This window comes from Equus caballus, chromosome 16 (assembly GCF_041296265.1).
Source record: "Equus caballus isolate H_3958 breed thoroughbred chromosome 16, TB-T2T, whole genome shotgun sequence".
In the NCBI taxonomy this organism is placed as follows: domain Eukaryota; kingdom Metazoa; phylum Chordata; class Mammalia; order Perissodactyla; family Equidae; genus Equus; species Equus caballus.
The window spans coordinates 13,954,045-13,973,650 of record NC_091699.1 but is presented as its reverse complement, the minus strand read 5'-3'; the positions used below and the strand labels follow the sequence as shown (position 1 = coordinate 13,973,650).

Sequence of the window (19,606 nt, the reverse complement as noted above, 5' to 3'; positions counted from 1 at the left end):
TAATAGAATTAAATGAAAAATTAGACCAGATGGACTTAATAGATATATATAGAACACTTCATCCAAAAACAGCAGGTTACACATTCTTCTCAAGTGCACATGGAACATTCTCAAGGATTGACCATATTTTGGGAAACAAAGCAAACATCAATAAATACAAGAGAGTTGAAATAATATCAAGCATCTTTTCTGATCATAATGCTATGAAAATAGAAATCAACTACAAGAAAAAAGCAGAGAAAGGTGCAAAAATGTGGAGACTAAACAACACACGCTTCTGAACAAACAATGGATCATTGAAGAAATTAAATATTATCTGGAGACAAATGAAAATGAGAACACGACATACCAAATCATTTGGGATGCAGCAAAAGCAGTCCTAAGAGGGAAATTCATCGCAATACAGGCTCACCTCACTAAACAAGAAAAAGCTCACATAAGCAACCTCAAACGACACCTAACAGAACTAGAAAAAGAAGAACAAACAAAGCCCAGAGTCAGTAGAAGGAGGGAAATAATAAAAATAAGAGCAGAAATAAACGATATTGAAACAAAAAAGACAGTAGAAAGGATCAATGAAACAAAGAGTTGGTTCTTCGAAAAAAATAAACAAAATAGACAAACCTTTAGCCAGACTCACCAAGAAAAGAAGAGAGAAATCTCAAATAAATAAAATTAGGAATGAGAGAGGAGAAATCACAACAGATACCAATGAAATACAAGGGATCATAAGAGAATACTATGAAAAACTATATGCCAACAAATTGAACAACCTGGAAGAAATGGACAACTTCCCAGACTCCTACAACCTCCCCAAACTGAATCAGGAAGAAATGGAGAATCTGAACAGGCCAATCACAAGTAAGGAAATAAAAACGGTAATCAAAAACCTCCCCAAAAATAAGAGTCCAGGACCAGACGGCTTCTCTGGAGAATTCTACCAAACATTCAAAGAAGACATAATACCTATTCTTCTCAAACTATTCCAGAAAATTGAGGAAGATGGAGCACTCCCTAACGCATTCTATGAAGCCAACATCACTCTGATCCCCAAACCTGACAAGGACAACACAAAGAAGGAGAACTACAGGCCGATATCACTGATGAACATAGATGCAAAAATCCTCAAGAAAATTCTGGCAAACCGAATACAGCAATACATCAAAAAGATTATACACCATGATCAAGTGGGATTTATACCAGGGACACAGGGATGGTCCAACATCCGCAAGTCAATCAACGTGATACACTACATCAACAAAATGAAAAACAAAAACCACATGATCATCTCAATAGACGCAGAGAAAGCATTCGACAAGATCCAACACCCATTTATGATAAAAACCCTCAATAAAATGGGTATAGAAGGAAAGTACCTCAACATAATAAAGGCCATATATGACAGACCCACAGCCAACATCATACTCAATGGGCAAAAACTGAAAGCCATCCCTCTGAGGACAGGAACAAGACAAGGGTGCCCACTTTCACCACTCCTATTCAACATAGTACTGGAGGTGTTGGCCAGAGCAATTCGGCAGGAAAAAGAAATGAAAGGAATCCAAATAGGTAATGAAGAGGTAAAACTCTCGCTGTTTGCAGACGACATGATCTTATATATAGAAAACCCCAAAGAATCCATAGAAAAACTATTAGAAATAATCAACAACTACAGCAAAGTAGCAGGGTATAAAATCAACATACATAAATCAGTAGCATTTCTATGCACTAACAATGAACTAACAGAAAAAGAACTCAAGAACTCAATCCCATTCACAATCACAACGAAAAGAATAAAATACCTTGGGATAAACTTAACCAAGGAAGTGAAGGATCTATACAATGAAAACTACAAGACTTTCTTGAAAGAAATTGACGACGACATAAAGAGATGGAAAGACATTCCATGCACTTGGATTGGAACAATAAACATAGTTAAAATGTCCATACTACCTAAAGCAATCTACAGATTCAATGCTATCCCAATCAGAATCCCAAGAACATTCTTCACAGAAATTGAACAAAGAATCCTAAAATTCATATGGGGCAAGAAAGGACCCCGAATTGCTAAAGCAATCCTGAGCAAGAAAAACAAAGCCGGCGGAATCACAATCCCCGATTTCAAAACATACTACAAAGCTACAGTGATCAAAACAGCATGGTACTGGTACAAAAACAGGTCCACAGATCAATGGAACAGAATTGAAAGCCCAGAGATAAAACCACGCATCTATGGACAGCTAATCTTCGACAAAGGAGCTGAGGGCCTACAAGGGAGAAAAGAAAGTCTCTTCAACAAATGGTGCTGGGAAAACTGGACAGCCACATGCAAAAGATTGAAAATTGACCATTCTTTCTCACCACACACCAAAATAAACTCAAAATGGATCAGAGACCTAAAGATTAGGCCTGAAACAATAAGTCTTCTAGAAGAGAATATAGGCAGTACACTCTTTGACATCAGTTTCAAAAGAATCTTTTCGGACACTATAACTCCTCAGTTGAGGGAAACAATAGAAAGAATAAACAAATGGGACTTCATCAGACTAAAGAGCTTCTTCAAGGCAAGGCAAAACAGGATTGAAACAAAAAAACAGCTCACTAATTGGGAAAAAATATTTACAAGCCACTTATCCGACAAAGGGTTAATCTCCATAATATACAAAGAACTCACACAGCTTAACAACAAAAAAACAAACAACCCGATCAAAAATGGGCAGAGGACATGAACAGACATTTCTCAAAAGAAGATATAAATATGGCCAATAGACACATGAAAAGATGTTCACCATCGCTAATCATCAGGGAAATGCAAATCAAAAGTACACTCAGATATCACCTTACACCCGTTAGATTGGCAGAAACATCCAAAACCAAGAGTGACAAATGTTGGAGAGGTTGTGGAGAAAAAGGAACCCTCATACACTGTTGGTGGGAATGCAAACTGGTACAGCCACTATGGAAAACAGTATGGAGATTTCTCAAAAAGTTAAAAATTGAAATACCCTATGACCCAGCCATCCCATTACCGGGTATCTATCCAAAGAACTTGAAATCAGCAATTCCAAAAGTCCCATGCACCCCTATGTTCATTGCAGGATTATTTACAATAGCCAAGATGTGGAAGCAACCTAAGTGCCCATCAAGTGATGATTGGATAAAGAAGATATGGTGTACATATACAATGGCATACTACTCAGCCATAAAAAAAGACAAAATTGGCCCATTCGCAGCAACGTGGATGGACCTCGAGGGTATTATGTTAAGCGAAATAAGCCAGTCAGAGAAAGACAAACTCTATATGACTCCACTCATAGGTGGAAGTTAATATATTGACAAGGAGATCTGATTGGTGGTTACCAGGGAAAAGGGGGGGTGGGGGGAGGGCACAAAAGGGGAAGTGGTGTACCCACAACATGACTAAAAAAACGTACAACTGAAGTCTCACAAGGTTGTAATCTATCATAATATTAATTAAAAATAAGTAAAAAAAAAATTAAAAATAGTAATACCATATGACCCAGCTATCCCACTACTGGGTATCTATCCAAAAAACTTGAAATCAGCAATTGCAAAACTCCCATGCACCCCTGTGTTCATTGCAGCATTATTCACAATAGCCAAGACGTGGAAGCAACCTAAGTGCATATCGACTGATGACAGGAGAAAGAAGATATAGTGTGTGTGTATACACACACACACACACACAGACACACACAATAGAATACTACTCAGCCATAAAAAAGGATAAAATCATCCCATTTGCAACAACATGGATGGCTGCTTTGAAAAAAGTAAAAGAAAAAGATAAAATATTAATAATACATTTAATTTAATCCAGTAGATCCAAAACTATTATCATGGCAACACGTAATCAATACAAAAGTTATTATGAGACCTTTCACATTATTTTTATACTAGCCCTTGGAAATCTGGCATGTATTCGACCCCCACAGCATGTCTCCATTCTGACTCGCCACATTTCAAGTGGCTCCTGAGCTCCAGGCTCCTCTATTAGACAGCAGGTCTCAAGGGTGCAGGGCATACATGGGTGGATCAAGGACAGGAATCCCTGGGGATGGGAAGACTGAAGGTTCAAGGAGAGGGAACATGATGGAGGAGGATGAAGGGAAAGTGGATTGTGCATCCTCACCTGGAACCCGAGGCTGAAAAGGGAACACACATACAAGCCTACACGTTTGGCTCCATGAATGCTGTGGCAAGTGACAGAAAAGCCAATTTAAACAGACTTAAGCGAGAAAAGGAGGGGAGGGGAGTGAATTAAAATATTGGTTCATGGGACTGAGCATTCCAGGGCCAGAGTGGCTGCAGGTGAGGCTGGATCCGAATCTCAGACAGCTTCATCAGCACCCGGTGTGTGTGTCTCGCTCCCTGTCTTGGCTCACTCCTGCCTGCTGCCACCCCTTTCTCAGATGCACACTCTGCTAGGAACGCCTCCTAGGGCCACAGGCCGTGTTCGGGTCTGAGAATGAGAAGAGTGTCAGAGCCGGGCTGCAGGGCCGACGCCTGTAGTTTGATTTCCAGGAACACTTCGTGTCCGCAGACTCGGGTCAAAGTTGGGCCATGTCACTCCCTCATGCTGGGGCCTGGGGACAGCATTCACGCTCTCTCTGAGCCTCAGCTCCTCACAGCCCTGTCGGTCAGTGTCGTAGGCCAGAGTTGTGAGACTACATGTCTGCAAGCTCCTGGCCGGGCCCAGGGCAGTCAGTCCCACCACAGTGGGCTCCTTTCCTCCAGAAGGACGGGCCGGGGGGCTGGGAGGCAGACTGGACTCGACCCCTTGATGTAACGATTCCCATTTCAGAGAGCAGCTTCAAGTCACATTTAACGACAAAACTGCTGTATTCTTATGAAAGAATACTCATATTCACCTCTGAACTCATTTGTGAGACCAGCATCACCCTGGCACAAGGCCAGACAGAAAATTAAAAATAGAGCTACCAAATGATCAGCAATCCCATTCTGGGTATACACCCAATGGAATGAAATCAGGATCTCAGAGAGATGTCTACACTCCCATATTCACTGCAGCATCATTCACAAGAACCAAGGCATGGAAGCAACCTAAATGTGTGTCAGCTGATGGATGGATAAAGAAAATGTGGTTTACACACACAATGGAATATTACCCATCCTGAGAAAGAAGGAAATCCTGCCATTTGCAATAACTTGGGTTAATCTGGAGGACATCGTGCTAGGGGAAATAAGTCAGACAGAGAAGGACAAATACTAGAGAATACCACTTACACGAGGAATCTAAAATAGTCAAGCTCAGGGAAGAAGAGAGTAGGTGGCGGCTGCCGGGGGCTGAGCAAAGCGGAAATGGAGAGGTATTAGTCAAAGGGCACAGAGTCTCAGTTACTCAAGGTGCGTAAGTCCCAGAGACCTGCTGTACAGCCTCTGGCAATAGTGCCTGGCTGTGAACTTTACTCAGAGGGTAAATCTTAAGTATTCTTATCACACACACACACACACAAAATGGTAAATAAAAAGGGTAGAGGAAACTTTTGGAGGTGACAGATATATTTATGGCGTAGATTGTGGTGACGGTTTCACAGATGTATGCATATCTACAAAGTCATCATGTTAGAGTACTGTTGTTCATAGCACTCTCTAATAATTCTTGTTATTTCTGTAGAGTCAGTAGTAATGTCCCCACTTTCATGTCTGGGTCTAATAATTTGAATTTTCTTTTTTTCTTAGTCAGTCTAGCTAATGGTTTGTCAATTTTGTCCATCTTTTCAAAGAACCGACTTTTGGTTTTGTTGCTTTTCTCTGTTGTTTTTCTGTTCTCTGTTGTACTTGTCTCTGCCCTAAGCTTTCTTCTTTCCTTCCTTCTGCTAGCTTTGGGTTTGGTTTGTTCTTCTTTTTCTAGTTCCTTAAGTTGCATCAAGTTAGGTTGTTTGTTTGAGATCTTTCTTGTTTTTTAATGTAAGTGTTTATAGCTGTAAATTTCCCCCTTAGCACTGCTTTGTTGTTTCCCATAAGTTTTGATAAGTTGTGTTTCATTTTCCTTCATCTCTAAACTATTCTATAACTTCCCTTGTGATTTCTTCTTGGACACATTGGTTTTTTAAGAGCGGATTGTTTACTTTCCACAAATTTGTGAATTTTCCACTTTTCCTTCTGTCTCTACTTTCTAACTCCATCCCATTGTGGTTGGAAAAGATACTTTGTATGATCTCTACCTCTTAAAATCTATTGAGATTTAAACTGGGGCCTAAGATACGGTGTACCCTGTAGAGTGTCCCACGTCCACTTGAGCGGAATGCGTCCTCTTCGTTGGGCAGTGTCCCGTGTCTGTCTGTTGATCTAGTTGGTTTACTGCATGGTTCAAGCCCTCTGTTTCCTCACTGACGTTCTGCCTAGTGTCGTCCCCGTTATTGAGAGTGGGGCAGTGACGGCTCCAACTTCTTCGTCTCTTAGAACCTTTTTCGATTTAAAGTCCATTTGCTCTCCTGTTAGGATAGGAAGCCCAGGTCTCTTTTGGTTACTATTAGTGTGGACTATCTTTTTCCAGTCTCTCATGTTCACCTTTTTCCACTGTAGGCTCTAAAGAGAGTCTTGTAGACAGCAAATAGTGGGATAATGTTTTTCTGTCCATTCTGCCAGTCTGTGCTTTGACTGGAGTGTTTAATGCCTTTACGTTTAAAGGAATTCCTGACAAGGAGGGACTTACCTCTGTCATTTTGTGGTTTGTTTTCTATATGCCTTACAGCTTTTTTTGGCATTCCTGCATGACTGTCTCCTTTCACATTTAGTTGATTTTTGGTAGGGAAACATTTTAGTTACCTTTTCATTTTCTTTTGTGTCTATTCTATACCTTTTCTCTCTGGTTACCATGGCATCACACTTAACATCCTAAAGTTATAACACTCTAATGTCAATTTATACCACCTTCGCTTCAGTAACGCACAGAAATGTAGCTCCTACACAGCTCGGACTCCACCTCATTTCAGTTATTAACATCTCAAAATTACATCTCTAGGCATTGTATGTCCAAAACCATATATTAATAATTGGTTTTTTTAATCCTTTAGTCTCTTAATGGAGAAAACAAAAAGTGGAGCTACGAACCAAAGTTACGATAGTGCCAGCTTTTATAATCGTCCACCTACTTACTTTGACCAGAGATGTAATTTCCTCGTAAGGCCCTGAGCTGCTGTCCAGCGTCCTCTCGTTTCAGCCTGCAGGGCTCCCTTCATTGGAGGCGGGTCTGGTGTAGCGCACTCTCCCAGCCGTGGATTCTATGGGGGCGTCTTAATTCCTCCCTCATGTTTGAAGGACAGTGTTGCCAGATGTAGGATTCTTGGTGGGATTATTTTTTCCTTCAGCACTTGGAGCACATCAACCCACGCCCTCTGGCCTCCAAGGTTCCTGGGGAGAAATCAGCTCATGATCTTACTGGGGCAAATATGCTAAAAGCTCTCTTCCGCTCAGCTTTGTGAACGTTAATGACGTCCCTTCTCATGCCTTACGGGACAGAACGTTTTCCTATAGTGTTATAATATCAGTTAAGTTGTAGGATCATTTTGAGACGAATCAGAGTTTAAGGAAAAGGAATTGAATATTTTAAGTGTAGATATTTTGAGGTCTTTAGAAGCCAAAACTTTAATAAGTTTTGATTTTTAAATTAGAAATGAAAAGGCCACTGAAGCAGCCTACAGATTTTAATTTCTAACAAAGTAAATATCACTCTAATATCCCACAAAAATAAAAAGCTCTTTGGGGTCCCTTTTTTTAAGAGTAAAGGGGTCTTGAGACCACAAAGTAAGAAAACCACTGGAGTCTACCCCAGCCATGCCTGGTGCATGTCCTGCTCTGACCTCATAAAGAGCCACTGTGATGGAATTTACAAAAACTCATATTAGGCTCGGCCTTTGGGGCACGTGCAGCCCGGGAAGCTTATCTGGTGACCTGTGGAGTTGGTGCGCAGTTAGTTGGTTTTCGCTGTTTTTGTTGCCCCCGAGTTTGTTTATTTATTTTTTTATTTACTGCTTTTTTGTTTTTTCATTTGTATTTTGTTTTTTATTTTTGTTTGTTCTCCCTTCTCATTTTTTCTTTTTGGTTTTGTCTCATTTTTCTTTTATTTTTCTCACTTTTTAATTTTTTCCTTTTCTCAATTTGTCTTTGTTGTTTTCTCATTTTTTTGTTTTTCCTTTGTTTTTTTGTTCTTTTTCGCGTTTTCTTTAAATTTTTTTAGTATTGTTAGTACAGTTAGTAGAGTTAGTATTGTGGGTGTAGTTAGTATCTTTGGGATAGTTAGTGGTACTACTTAGTATAGTTAGGAAGCATAGGTGGCCTCGTTAGTATTGTTAGTATTAGCATAGTATCGTTTTGTTTGTTCCTGTAGTTACTAAGCGTAGTTAGCCTCGTTAGTTAGAGTTATAAGTTAGCGTAGATAGGAGGTCACCATGATTCCGGGCCTTGCGGACACCTCTGCTGGCAGGCAGACCTGCCTTCAGGATTACAGGGTCCTGAGGACCCTTGGCGAGGGCTCCTTCGGCAAGGTGAAGCTGGCCCTGCACATCCCCACCGGGACGGAGGTGGCCATAAAGATCATCCCTAAGAAGGAGCAGAGTGCCTCCACTGCCAAGAACCTTCTGTGTGAGGTCCACAGCTTGAAGACACTGCGTCACCCCCACATCGTGGGCCTGCTGGAGGTCATCAACACGGAGGACACTCTGTTCCTGGTGACGGAATTCGTCAGCGGAGGCGACATGCACGAGCACGTGATGAAGCACGGCCCCCTGACAGAGGAGGAGGCACGCGACCGGTTCCGGCAGCTCGTCTCAGCTCTGCAGTACTGCCACCGCCGGGGCGTCGTACACCGGGACCTGAAGCTGGAGAACGTGCTCCTGGACCCGGCGGGGAGCGCGAAGCTGGCCGACTTCGGCCTCTGCAGCCTGGAGTCCGGCCGGCCGCTGAGCACGTACTGCGGCACCATCTACTACGCGGCCCCCGAGGTCATGCGGCTGGAGCCCTACGACGGCCCCCTAGCCGACGTCTGGAGCCTGGGCGTGCTGCTGCACGTCACGCTCACCGGGTCCCTGCCTTTCCAGGGGGAGGACTTCAGCGCCATCCGGCGGATTGTGCTCAGCGGGGCCTACTCGCCGCCCCTGCTGCTCTCGCCCGAGTGCGCGCAGCTGCTGAGAGGCATGCTGACCCTCGACCCCGGGAAGAGGAAGACCTTACAAGAGGTGATGGGGGACCCGTGGGTCAACTGGGGCCTGCCGAAGCTGAGGCCACATCGGCCGCTGCCTTGTGACACGAGGGACTCCTGGGTGACAGAGACAATGATAACAATGGGATTTCAGTGGAGTGACATCCAGGAGTCCCTCAGAAAAAGGAGGTATAACCGTGCAATGGCCGTCTTCCTGATCCTGAAGGCCCACAAGCCCCAGGGGGATGGCCACGCCAGCACCGGGAGGTCCCTCCCCTGCGCCGAGGCCAGCAGCTGCAGCTCTTTGCCACCCTGGGCGGCGCAGCTGAGGGCCTCGGCGCGCCCCAGAAGACGCGGTGGCAGTGAGCCTGTTCTGCCCACCTGGCTCCGCGAGGCAGGCTGTCAGCGGCCTGAGAAGCAGGAGCCAGGGCTGAAGGCCGCAGAGCCTGCCGGAGCCCTACCCCGCCTGCAGTCGGGCACCGCCACCCCCAGCACAACCCCGCTGCAGGTCCCCAGCCTCGTCCCCTCCACCCCCAGCGCCAGCACCAGCGGTGGGGCCCGGGAGGGCAGCTGCCGAGGAGACTCCCAGCAGGCTGGGCAGCCCAGTGGGGGGGCCCCAGCCTCTCCCTCTGGCCGCAGCCAGGGCCGGGGGGGCGCCGCTCGGAGGCTCCTCAAGGTGCTGCGAGGCCTGTGCTGTTGCCTGCCGAACAAGATCTGGCACGGCAAGCTGAACAGGGTGCGGCCCAGGTGAGGTCCCTGCAGGTTCCAACCACTGATGGAGGGACGTCGAGCCGCACCCCTGCATTCTACACAGAGAGTGAGATGCTGTGCTGCGGAGCCGGCCCCGCGGGGTGGGCATTCGGTGCGAGGTGGACGCCTTCTGCTGTGAGTGGGAGCAGTGCAAGGACACGCGTGTGTGCACGGACGTGCGGGCCTGAGGCCTTGGTCCAGCGGCCGGCGGAGCTGTGCCGACTGCAGCCGTGCTCTCTGTAGGGATTCAACTCAGAAGGGGACCTGGCACATCCGTGGCCTTCTGAAGCATTGCGTCCAAACACTCGGTGACCCTAGAGGACGGCCTGGAGGTGCCTGGGGGACACGAGGAGAGGCTACCCTCACTGCAGGCCTGCCCCTCGGCCCCACCAGGGTGAAACCTCAGAGCCTGGACTGCTTTTCCCGGAGCACAACTTCCCTCCCCGTCCTCTCTGGCTCTTCTTCCACGTTGGTGGGAAGACGGATGGGTCTCGATGAGTCCTTGGTTTTCCACGTCTTGTAATAAACTTGATGCTGCAGAAAGATGTGTCAGAGATGCACTGTTTTGCGCCCTCCTTACGGAGAACTGTGGCTGTGCGTGCTCCAGCTTGAGAAACGTGCAGTGATGTAGCACGTGGAGGTAATCAAAACAACTAAATGAGGAAACGACTTAGAATTACTGTCGTGACGAACGCTACGGGGAAAAGGCTGGGAGCCACAGTGCAGGGCAGACAGGCAGCCACCGCGCGCTAACACTACCTAACGTTTTCAGAAGGACCAAGGGAAACTTCCGATCCTGTGGCCTTTATGACTACAACCAAGAGGTCCAGATAGGGTAGCCAAGCCCCGTGGGCCAGCCTGCTGGGGGGTCAGAGGAGTGGCAGGGTGTGGGCCCCCAAAACGGCCTCAGTCACGTCCACGTGCAGCTGAGGTTTCTGACTGTAGCGCAGGCGTTGGGCCTGTCCACTGTGATGACTGCTCCTTTTTATGACAGTGGCATGGAGCAGTCACTCTAAGAGCCCTGATCGAGGGGTGGGCCATTCGGCCAGCTCCAGGTTCCAGGGGAGCTCACAGGGAGCCAGACATCCTGGGGGTCCAGAGGGAGGGTTCCTCTGTGAGGGAGCTTCCGCATGGGCTCCTCAGGAGCCTGAGGACGTCCAGGAGGCCGCCGGCTGCTGCTCGCGAGGTGGCTGCCCTGTGCGGAGTCTTCCCGCATGCTCCCGAGACGGCCCCGGGATGGTCCCAGCATCTGAGCGGGCAGAGGTTTTCCTTCCCTGACTAAGTGCAGGGCCAGGGAAGCAAGAAGAGGGCCGGGGATGGGCTGGGAGTCTTGCCACTCCCCTTTCAGGTCCCCCGTTTTAGTTTTCTTTATGATAAACAGCCCAGTGTGTGGGCCTCCAGTGTTGCTCTCCTTGAAATCTGCCCATGGCTCTCATTCCCTTCAGGGCAAGTCCCACCGCCTTACTGGGCTTTTGGGACCCTCTGTGACCTGTCCCCCTGCAGACCTTTTCCCTCCCACCCACTCCTTGCACTTTACTCACATTGCATTCTTCAGTTTCCCATGGATACTCTGCCCATGAGGTTTACTCTCTGGGAAGCCCATATGCTGGGCACTTGGCCAAACTCCATTGGGCTCCCTGAGGTGAATCAGACACAGATCCTGCTGGAAGAGCACGGTCCAGCTTGGAAGACAAGATAGGGACCTAACTATAGCACAGTCACCTGCTCACAGGTACAAAAGGACATTCACAGCACAGCACATGCTCACCTGCTGCTGGCACTATCAGGACAGCATCCTGAAGGAGGCAGCGTCTAACAGGGCCCTGGTGCACATGGCTCTGACCGCAAGGAATGGAGAGGAGGCATTCCAGACAGAAGGAAGCTGGAGTGTTAGGCACATCCAAGAGAGAGGTGGGGAGTAAGGCTGGGGAGTGGGGGGGTCAGACAAGCACCCCTTGTTTCTGGGACCACTTCCACTGGTGCATTTTGCTCTGTGTCTCCAAACTTAAACATCCCCCCAGCTCATGGCCTGGGAAGCAGTCAGCTCTGATAATAGAACGCCCTGCAAACGAGACTTTTTCTCTTCTGTGAGCTTGAGCCTCGGCTGGCTCGCCAGTGGCTGCCTCTGAGCTCCCATGCTAGTCCAAGCTCAGTTCCACAGCAAGGGCTTTGGGTCTGGTTCTAAGGAGCAGGGGATCAGGAGCAGGGAGCGACGTGATTGGCTTCCACTGGACAAGACGCTTCTGGCTGCCCTTGCACAGTGGGCTCTGGCAGGAGAGTCCTGAGTCGGTAGGGAGCCCCACCAGGGATTTGCCAGCAAATCTCATGAAAAGCACCCACTGGCCCAGGATTTCCAGCTGGTTCCTGAATTAGGAGCCAATTTGCAACTTGTCTGATGGATAATTTTTCAGAAAACATGAACTCAGGGTACGGAGTAGTGGGGTGGTGAGAGGAAACATTAACAGGGGTGTGGCAGAGAGGTCCAGAAGGCTCCCAATGGCATCATCCACTTCTCAGAGCTACCAAACGCCTGACTCCTAGCTGGGCACGTGGCCACCCAGGACACAGAGTTCCCAGCCTCCTCGGCAGTGGGCTGGGCATGTAACCCCCCTCTCCCTCAGGATGGGAAGAGAAACGACTTGTGCGGCTTCTGGATATTTCCCAGAAGAGAGAAGCAGGCCCTTCTTTCTGCTTCTCCCTCTGTCCCACTGCCGGGAGCATGAGCCTGAGGCTGGAACTCCATCCTGACGACACTGACAAGGGCAGCTACTCTGGGATGACAGGGCGACAGGACAGAGAGAGGAGCCTCCTGGAGCAGCCCGGCCAGACCAGTGCCGGACCATCTGCATCCAGACTGAGCACGGGAGAGGGGCCAGCTCTGTGCGCCACTCTGCTGTGGGTGCCTTTGTTACAGCAGCTGGACCTTGTCCTGACCAGGTTGACGGTGTTAGAGGGGACTTTCTGTGGGGCTCCCTTGGGTCAGGCTGCTCCCAGGGCCACAGCTGTCTGCAATGTCCAGCTCTCCTTTCCATGGGGTGACAGCCAAGCTCAGCTCCAATCCACTCCCCTCTCGGGGTGCTTCCCTGGAAATCTAATGCATGAAGGTCGATGCCCCCGAGTAAACAGGTCTGGAGCTGGTGTCTCTCAGGGAGTTCTCTTGTTCTGTCCTCCCAAACTGTGCACCCCCACTCTCTCCCAAAGATGCCCCTTGTTCTGAAATGGGTTGGGCCAACTCTTTCCCTGCTACTATCTGCAGATTCTCATTACATAACTCAGGGAACGCGCCAGCTCCCACGTGGTGTAACTGGATTATTGTTAGAAAGATGAGTTTGGAACTGACAAAGTCTCTGCTACACTCACAAGATGAAAAGCTGGATTTGAAAAACCAACCAAACTCTAGTGGCAGCGGGAGGGCAGAGCCTGGACTCGGTCAAGCCTTGGCCTGAGCTCACCGTCTGGGGAGAGAGATGTTCAGGACCTCCCAGGGGTCTGTCTTGTCCGTGGAATTTCTGATTTGCCCTCTACTCTTATGGAGCCTCCAATTTTATGGCGAAAAGGAACTCTAGCATATAGGGGCACGAGGCTATCCCAGTGTCTGGGCCCTGCCCTGGGGGATAAGGGCAGGGGGACCATGGCCCTGAGTATGCGTGTCCCATAGAGGAGGTAGTTGGCGTGTGGATGGCCCCTGGGTTGGTTTGTGTTTCAAAAGTGGGCCCAAGAGGGAGGGCTCTTCATGGGAGTGGGGGAGGGGCAACAAGGGGGGCAGGAGGCTGAGTCAAGGGGATTCAGGACAAGGCGTGTCCTGTGTATGCATGCAGGATGGTTGTTAAAGCACCAGGTTTACAGAAGCTAGAAACATGGTCCAGACAAGGGCTCAGCTCCAATGTCCCCTCCTCAGAGGAGCCTTCCTGGCATGCTCCATGCACAGTGACAGCCTCCCCGCTCCAGTCTCCCTGCCATCGCCCCTTCATTCCCCTCTCAGCCTTCAGGGCCCGGCCCCTGCTCAGCACCCCACCCTGACTCTCCCCACCCAGAGGGAAGTCCTCACAGGATAGAGAAAGACAAACTCTGTATGACTCCATTCATATGTGGAAGGTAAACACATGGACAAAGAGAACAGATAAGCGGTTACTAGGGGACGGGGGGGGGGGGTGTGGGCCCAAAGGCTGAAGTGTCGCACCTATAACATGACTGACAAATAATAATGTACAGCTGAAATTTCACAAGGTTGTAAACTCTCATAACCTCAATTAAAAAAAACGAAGGATCATATACCATGATCAACTGGGATTTATTCCAGGGATGCAAGGATGTTTCAACCACAAATCCATCACCATGATACACCACATTAACAAATGAAGACCTCAAATCACATATCATTTCAATAGACGCAGAGAAGCACTTGACAAGATTCAGCATGGATTTATGATAAACACTCTCAATAAAATTAGTATAGAAGGAAAATACCTCAATATAATAAAGGTCATATATGACAACCCATAGCCAACATCATACTCAATGGTGAAAACCCGAAAGCCATCCCCTAAGAACAGCAACAAGACACGGGTGCTCATTCGTGTCACTCCCATTTGACACAGTACTGGAAGTCCTAGCCAGAGCAATTAGGCAAGAAAAAGAAATCAAAGGGATCCACATTGGAACCAAAGAAGTAAAACCGTCACTATTTGCAGATGACACAGCTTTATACATAGAAAACCCTAACAAATCCACCAGAAAACTACTAGAAATAATCAACAACTACAGCAAAGTTGCAGGGTACAAAATCAATTCACGAAAATCAGTTGTGTTTCTATACACTAACAACAAACTAGCCGAAAGAGAACTCAAGAATACAATCCCACTTACGATTGCAACAAAAATAATAAAGCACCTAGGAATAAATTTAACCAAGGAAGTGAAAGACCAAGTATGCTGAAAACTATAAGACATGGTTGAGAGAAACAGAAGAAGACACAAAGAAATGGAAAGATATTCCATGCTCACGGATTGGAACAATTCACATAGTTAAAATGTCCATACTACCTAAAGCAATCGACAGCATCAATGCAATTCCAGTCAGAATTCCAACGACATTTTTCATGGAAATAGAAGAAAGGATCCTAAAATTTATATGGAACAACAAAAGACCACAAATAGAGCAATCCTGAGAAAAAAGAACAAAGCTGGAAATATCACACTCCTTGATTTCAAAATATATCACAAAGCTATAGTAATCAAAACAGCATGTACTGGCAGAAAAACATACACACATATCCATGGAACAGAACTGAGAGCCCAGAACTAAACCCACACATCTATGGACAGCGAATTTTTGACAAAGGAGCCAGGAACATACAAAGGAAAGTCTCTTCAATAAACAGTCTTGGGAAAACTGGACAGCCACATGCAAACGACTGAAAGTAGGCCATTTTCTTATACCATACACAAAAATTAACTCAAAATGGATTAAAGACTTGAACGTAAGACATGAAACCATAAAACTCCTAGAAGAAAACACAGGCAGCATGCTCTTTGGTGTTGGTCTTAGCAGCATCATTTTTAATATGTCTCTGCAGGCATGGGAAACAAAAGAAAAAATAAACAAATTACATCAAACTAAAAAGCTCCTGCAAGGCAAAAGAAATCAGCGAGAAAATGAAAACATAACACACCAGTTGAGAGTTGATATTTGCAAATCATATATCTGATAAGAGGTTAATATCCAAAATATATTAAAAAAACCCATACAACTTAACAACAAAAAAACCCACCTCAGCGAAAAATGCGCAGAGGATATAAACACACATTTTTCCAAAGGAGACATACAGCTGGCCAACATGACATGAAAAGATGTTCAACAGCACTAATTATAGGGAAATGCAAATCACACCACAGTGAGATGCCACCACACACCCGTCAGAATGGTTATTATTAAAAAGACAAGAAATAGTAAGTGTCGGTGAGGATGTGGAGAAATGGGGTCCCCAGCACACTGCTCCTGCCACTGTGGAAAACACTATGGAGAGTCCTCAAAAGATCAAAAATACCTGATCTAGCTATTTGACTGCTGGGGATTTATCCAAAGAACACTGAAACACTAATTCAAAAAGATACATGCACCCTATGTTCATTGCAGCATTGTTCACAATAGCCAAGACTTGGAAGCAACCTGTGTCCATCAACAGATGAATGGATAAAGAAGATGTGAGATAAACAAACAATAAACCCAGTTAGAAAAAAATGAGATCTTGCCATTTGTGACAACGTGGATAGACCTCGAGGATAATATGCCAAGTGAAATAAGTGAGATGGAGAAAGACATTTACCGTAGGATTCCACTCATATGTGAAAGATAAACAAACACATATGGGGCCGGCCTGTGGCCAAGTGGTTGACTTCGCACACTCTGCTTCAGCGGCCCAGAGCTCCGCCAGTTTGGATCCCGGGCGCGGACCTAGCACGGCTCATCCAGCCATGCTGAGGTGGCGTCCCACATAGCACAACTGCAAGGACCTGCAGCTAGAAAAGACAACTATGTACCGGGGAGTTTGGGGAGAAGAAGAAGAAGAAGAAAAAGATTGGCAACAGATGTTAGCTCAGGTCCAATCTTTAAAAATAAAACACACACACACAGATCTGGAGAACAGATTGGTGGTCACCAGAGGGGAAGGCGGAAAGGGGCGCGTGTGTACAGAGTTGGATGGCACCTAGACTTGGCGGTGAACATGATGTAGTCTACACAGAAGTTGAAATACGATGTACGCCGGAAATTTATATCTTATGAACCATGTGACCTCAATTTAAAAAGATACAACATATACTCTATTGGCCCCGGTGTCTATCGTGGCAGGAGCTGCAGGCTGCTCACGAGTCCTCCTCACACCATACTGCGTTTCCCTAGCTCCCTTGCAGTCACTTTAGGCCATGTGGCCAGGTTCCGGCCACTGGAATATGGGAGGAAGTAGCATATGCTGCCTCCCCTACCCCCAAATGTCCCACTCAATCTTCCTCTCACAGCTGGAAGTGGGGGGGGGGGGGGGGCAAGGAGCTGACCGTGTCAGAAGTCGGCCTAGCCCAGGGCCCAAGTCATCTTCTGGGGCAGCCGCCCAGACTCGCCTCGCAAACACATCACACCCCGCAGTGAGCAAGAAATAAACTTTTCTCTGTTAAGCGACTGAGATTTGGAAGGTTCTGGCACTGCAGCTAGTGTGCGCTCTAACAGACGCGTATAAAAGACACGTGGAGAGACGATCCACTCACAACAGTAGACACCTGAAGAACAGAAGGGACGGCCCCAAACTCGGCTGAGGCTCCCGAGCATCCAGCAACAAAGCTTGTAGGAGGGGCCGAGCGAATTCAGACCCTGGACGGGCTTCAGTACCATTTCGCGGCTCGCTCTCCGAGGATGGAGGACCGCACTGAAACCCTGGGCACATCAGCTTCATGGTAGCTCATTTCTGCTTAGACCTGGAAAGTCAATTACGCACACAGAACTCACGGAGCGTTGTACTAAAAACACACAGCCTGCTCTCTGAAAGGTACAACAAGGGCCAGCTTGCAGGTCCCCGGCGCCCAGCGGCCACGAGGAAACCTAGAGGACAGCGCGGGCGCCATCTCGTGTCTAGGATGGAGATCAGCAGCGGAGCAGAGGGGCGCAGGGGCGCACAGCCGCGGGGGAGGGGGGCGAAGGCAGACGCTCCTTAAATCCGGGACGCAGGGGAGGTGCAACTGGAGAGTGGGGGGCCGGGGGCTCCGAGGGGCGGACGGCCCCCGGGGCTTGCCAGCGCGTCCAGAGCGGCTCCGCCGCAGGGAGGCGGGTCCGACGCCGCGCTCGCCGCCCGAGTCCCGAGGCCCGAGGCCGCGGAGGAGCCGCCCTCCTGGAACACGCGGGGCCGGTGCTGCCGCCGCACGGCCCCATCCCCCGCCGGAGCCGCGCCCGCTTCTGTCACAAGTTGAAAGGCGCCCCTTGCCCGTGTCAGGGACTTCACGACAGTCTGACGGGGCAGCCCCCGTGCGTCCCGGGCGCCGTCCGCGCACAGGGAGGGGCCGGGCGTCGTGGCCGAGCGGCAGCACCGGCCGCATCCTCCGGCGACGCCCCCGCGGACGGCTCCTCCGCTGCCCGGCCGCCGCTTCCTGGGAAACGCGGACTCGGGACCAGGGCCCACCACCGTCCGCTGGGTCGCACACTGACCCTATGGGCCCCCTGGGTGCAGCATCCGCCACGCAGGGGCCAGGAAAACGCTCTGAATCACGCGAGGGACAATTACGCTCCAGAAAAGCCGAGTCCTGCAAGCGACGTCCCCGGACCCCTCCCAAGGGAACCAGCTCGGCGGACTCCCGCGGGAGAAGTAACATCCAGTCTCACTGGGAGACGGAAGTCGCCCCCACCCCCACAAGGGGAGGGCTTCAGAAAGACTGCGCTCGCCGGCGTACCCTGCCTCCCTCCACTGTCCTACCGTACAAATGGGGAGACTGAGGCCCCCACAGGAAAAGACTGTTGAGGCTACTTCACAGGCTCGGGAAACCAAGCGCCCTGCTTTTCAGTTGGTGCGGAACGGCGAGTCCAGAGGCGACGCACCATAGAACATCCAGGGCAGCCTCACGGCCACACGCTCCTATGGCCTCTGCAGAGCCCGCCCGCTCGGCTCCGCTCGGCTCCACTCGGCTCCACTCGGCCCACCGGCTCGGCCCGGCTCGCTTCCGCTCGGCCGTGTTCGGTTCCACTCGGCTTCACTCGGCCCCGTTCGTCCCCGCCCGGTTCCGTTCGGCGCCACTCGGCCCCGCTTCCCGGCGCTTGGCCCACCTGCTTCGCCTGTTTCAGCGGGCTTTTAGGGTAGATTCGCCCGGTCGCCTGGCCTCGCTGCTTGGTCGTTTGTAGCTTCGGGTTGTGTCCGGCACAGCTCGGCTCCACCAGGCCCGCCTCGCTCCCTTCTTCAGTCACCTACCAAGCGCCCCTGCACCTGCCAACCCGTCACCCACCGGCCTGCCCTGGGGGAGTCTGTCCCACACGACCCCACGGGCCTCTCTCAGGGTTTCCGTCATCGCGGAGGCTGAGGGAGGGTCCCGGGCTCGAGCATCTGGAGCACTTGGCGTCGCGTCCAAGCCCCCACATCGCGACTGGATGACCTTGGGGCGGGCCTCTCCCCTCTGAGTCTCAGCCTCTCCATATGCAAACTGAAGCTGCTGCTGATCCCGCTCTCCCGGGGCTGCTGGGAGCACGAGGGGGCCGGGGAGCACGTGCGGAGCTCAGCAGAGTGTGCACGCAGAGGAGAGCCCCGGGCTGCGTCCTCTGGGGATCGCAGAGGACCGCAGGGGCGGGCGTGTCTGCAGGTGACCTGGCCCTCTGCTTCTCTCTGGCTGCGCGGCTTCCAGCAGGTCGCCTAGACGCCCCGGGCCGTTTCCTCTCCGTGACACGGGCAGGGCTCCTTGGCAAACAAGAACGGGCTGTGCTCGCCCTGCCCTCCAGCCCGAGACACCTCAGAGCGAGGCTGCACCCTGTCTGCTCCAGCCCCCGTGCTTCGGAAGGCTGGAGTGGGGGAAGGGGAGCCGCTTCGAATGACCCTGAGCGTAACTGAGACTCTTCCCCACACCTTTATGAGCCTGGAACTCAACCGACACAGGGCAGTAGCTGGATCCTTGAGTTGCGGGCTGCACAAACTGAATTTGCCAATT

The 19,606-nt window shown here is 49.4% G+C and overlaps 1 long non-coding RNA gene across 2 annotated transcripts in view; it reads right to left on the bottom strand.

Moving 5' to 3' along the window:
• LOC138918010 (uncharacterized) overlaps positions 1-18,593 on the bottom strand; it is a 43,238-nt gene extending 24,645 nt beyond the window's left edge. Inside the window, exons 1-2 of one of the 2 annotated variants that reach the window (XR_011426785.1) lie at positions 18,391-18,593; positions 7,144-7,398 (exon numbers count right to left, since the gene is read on the bottom strand). This is a non-coding gene — a long non-coding RNA (uncharacterized lncRNA). The remainder of the gene's footprint in view (positions 1-7,143; positions 7,399-18,390) is intronic. The other variant, XR_011426784.1, reaches the window with a different exon arrangement.
• Between the last annotated feature and the right edge of the window lie 1,013 nt (positions 18,594-19,606).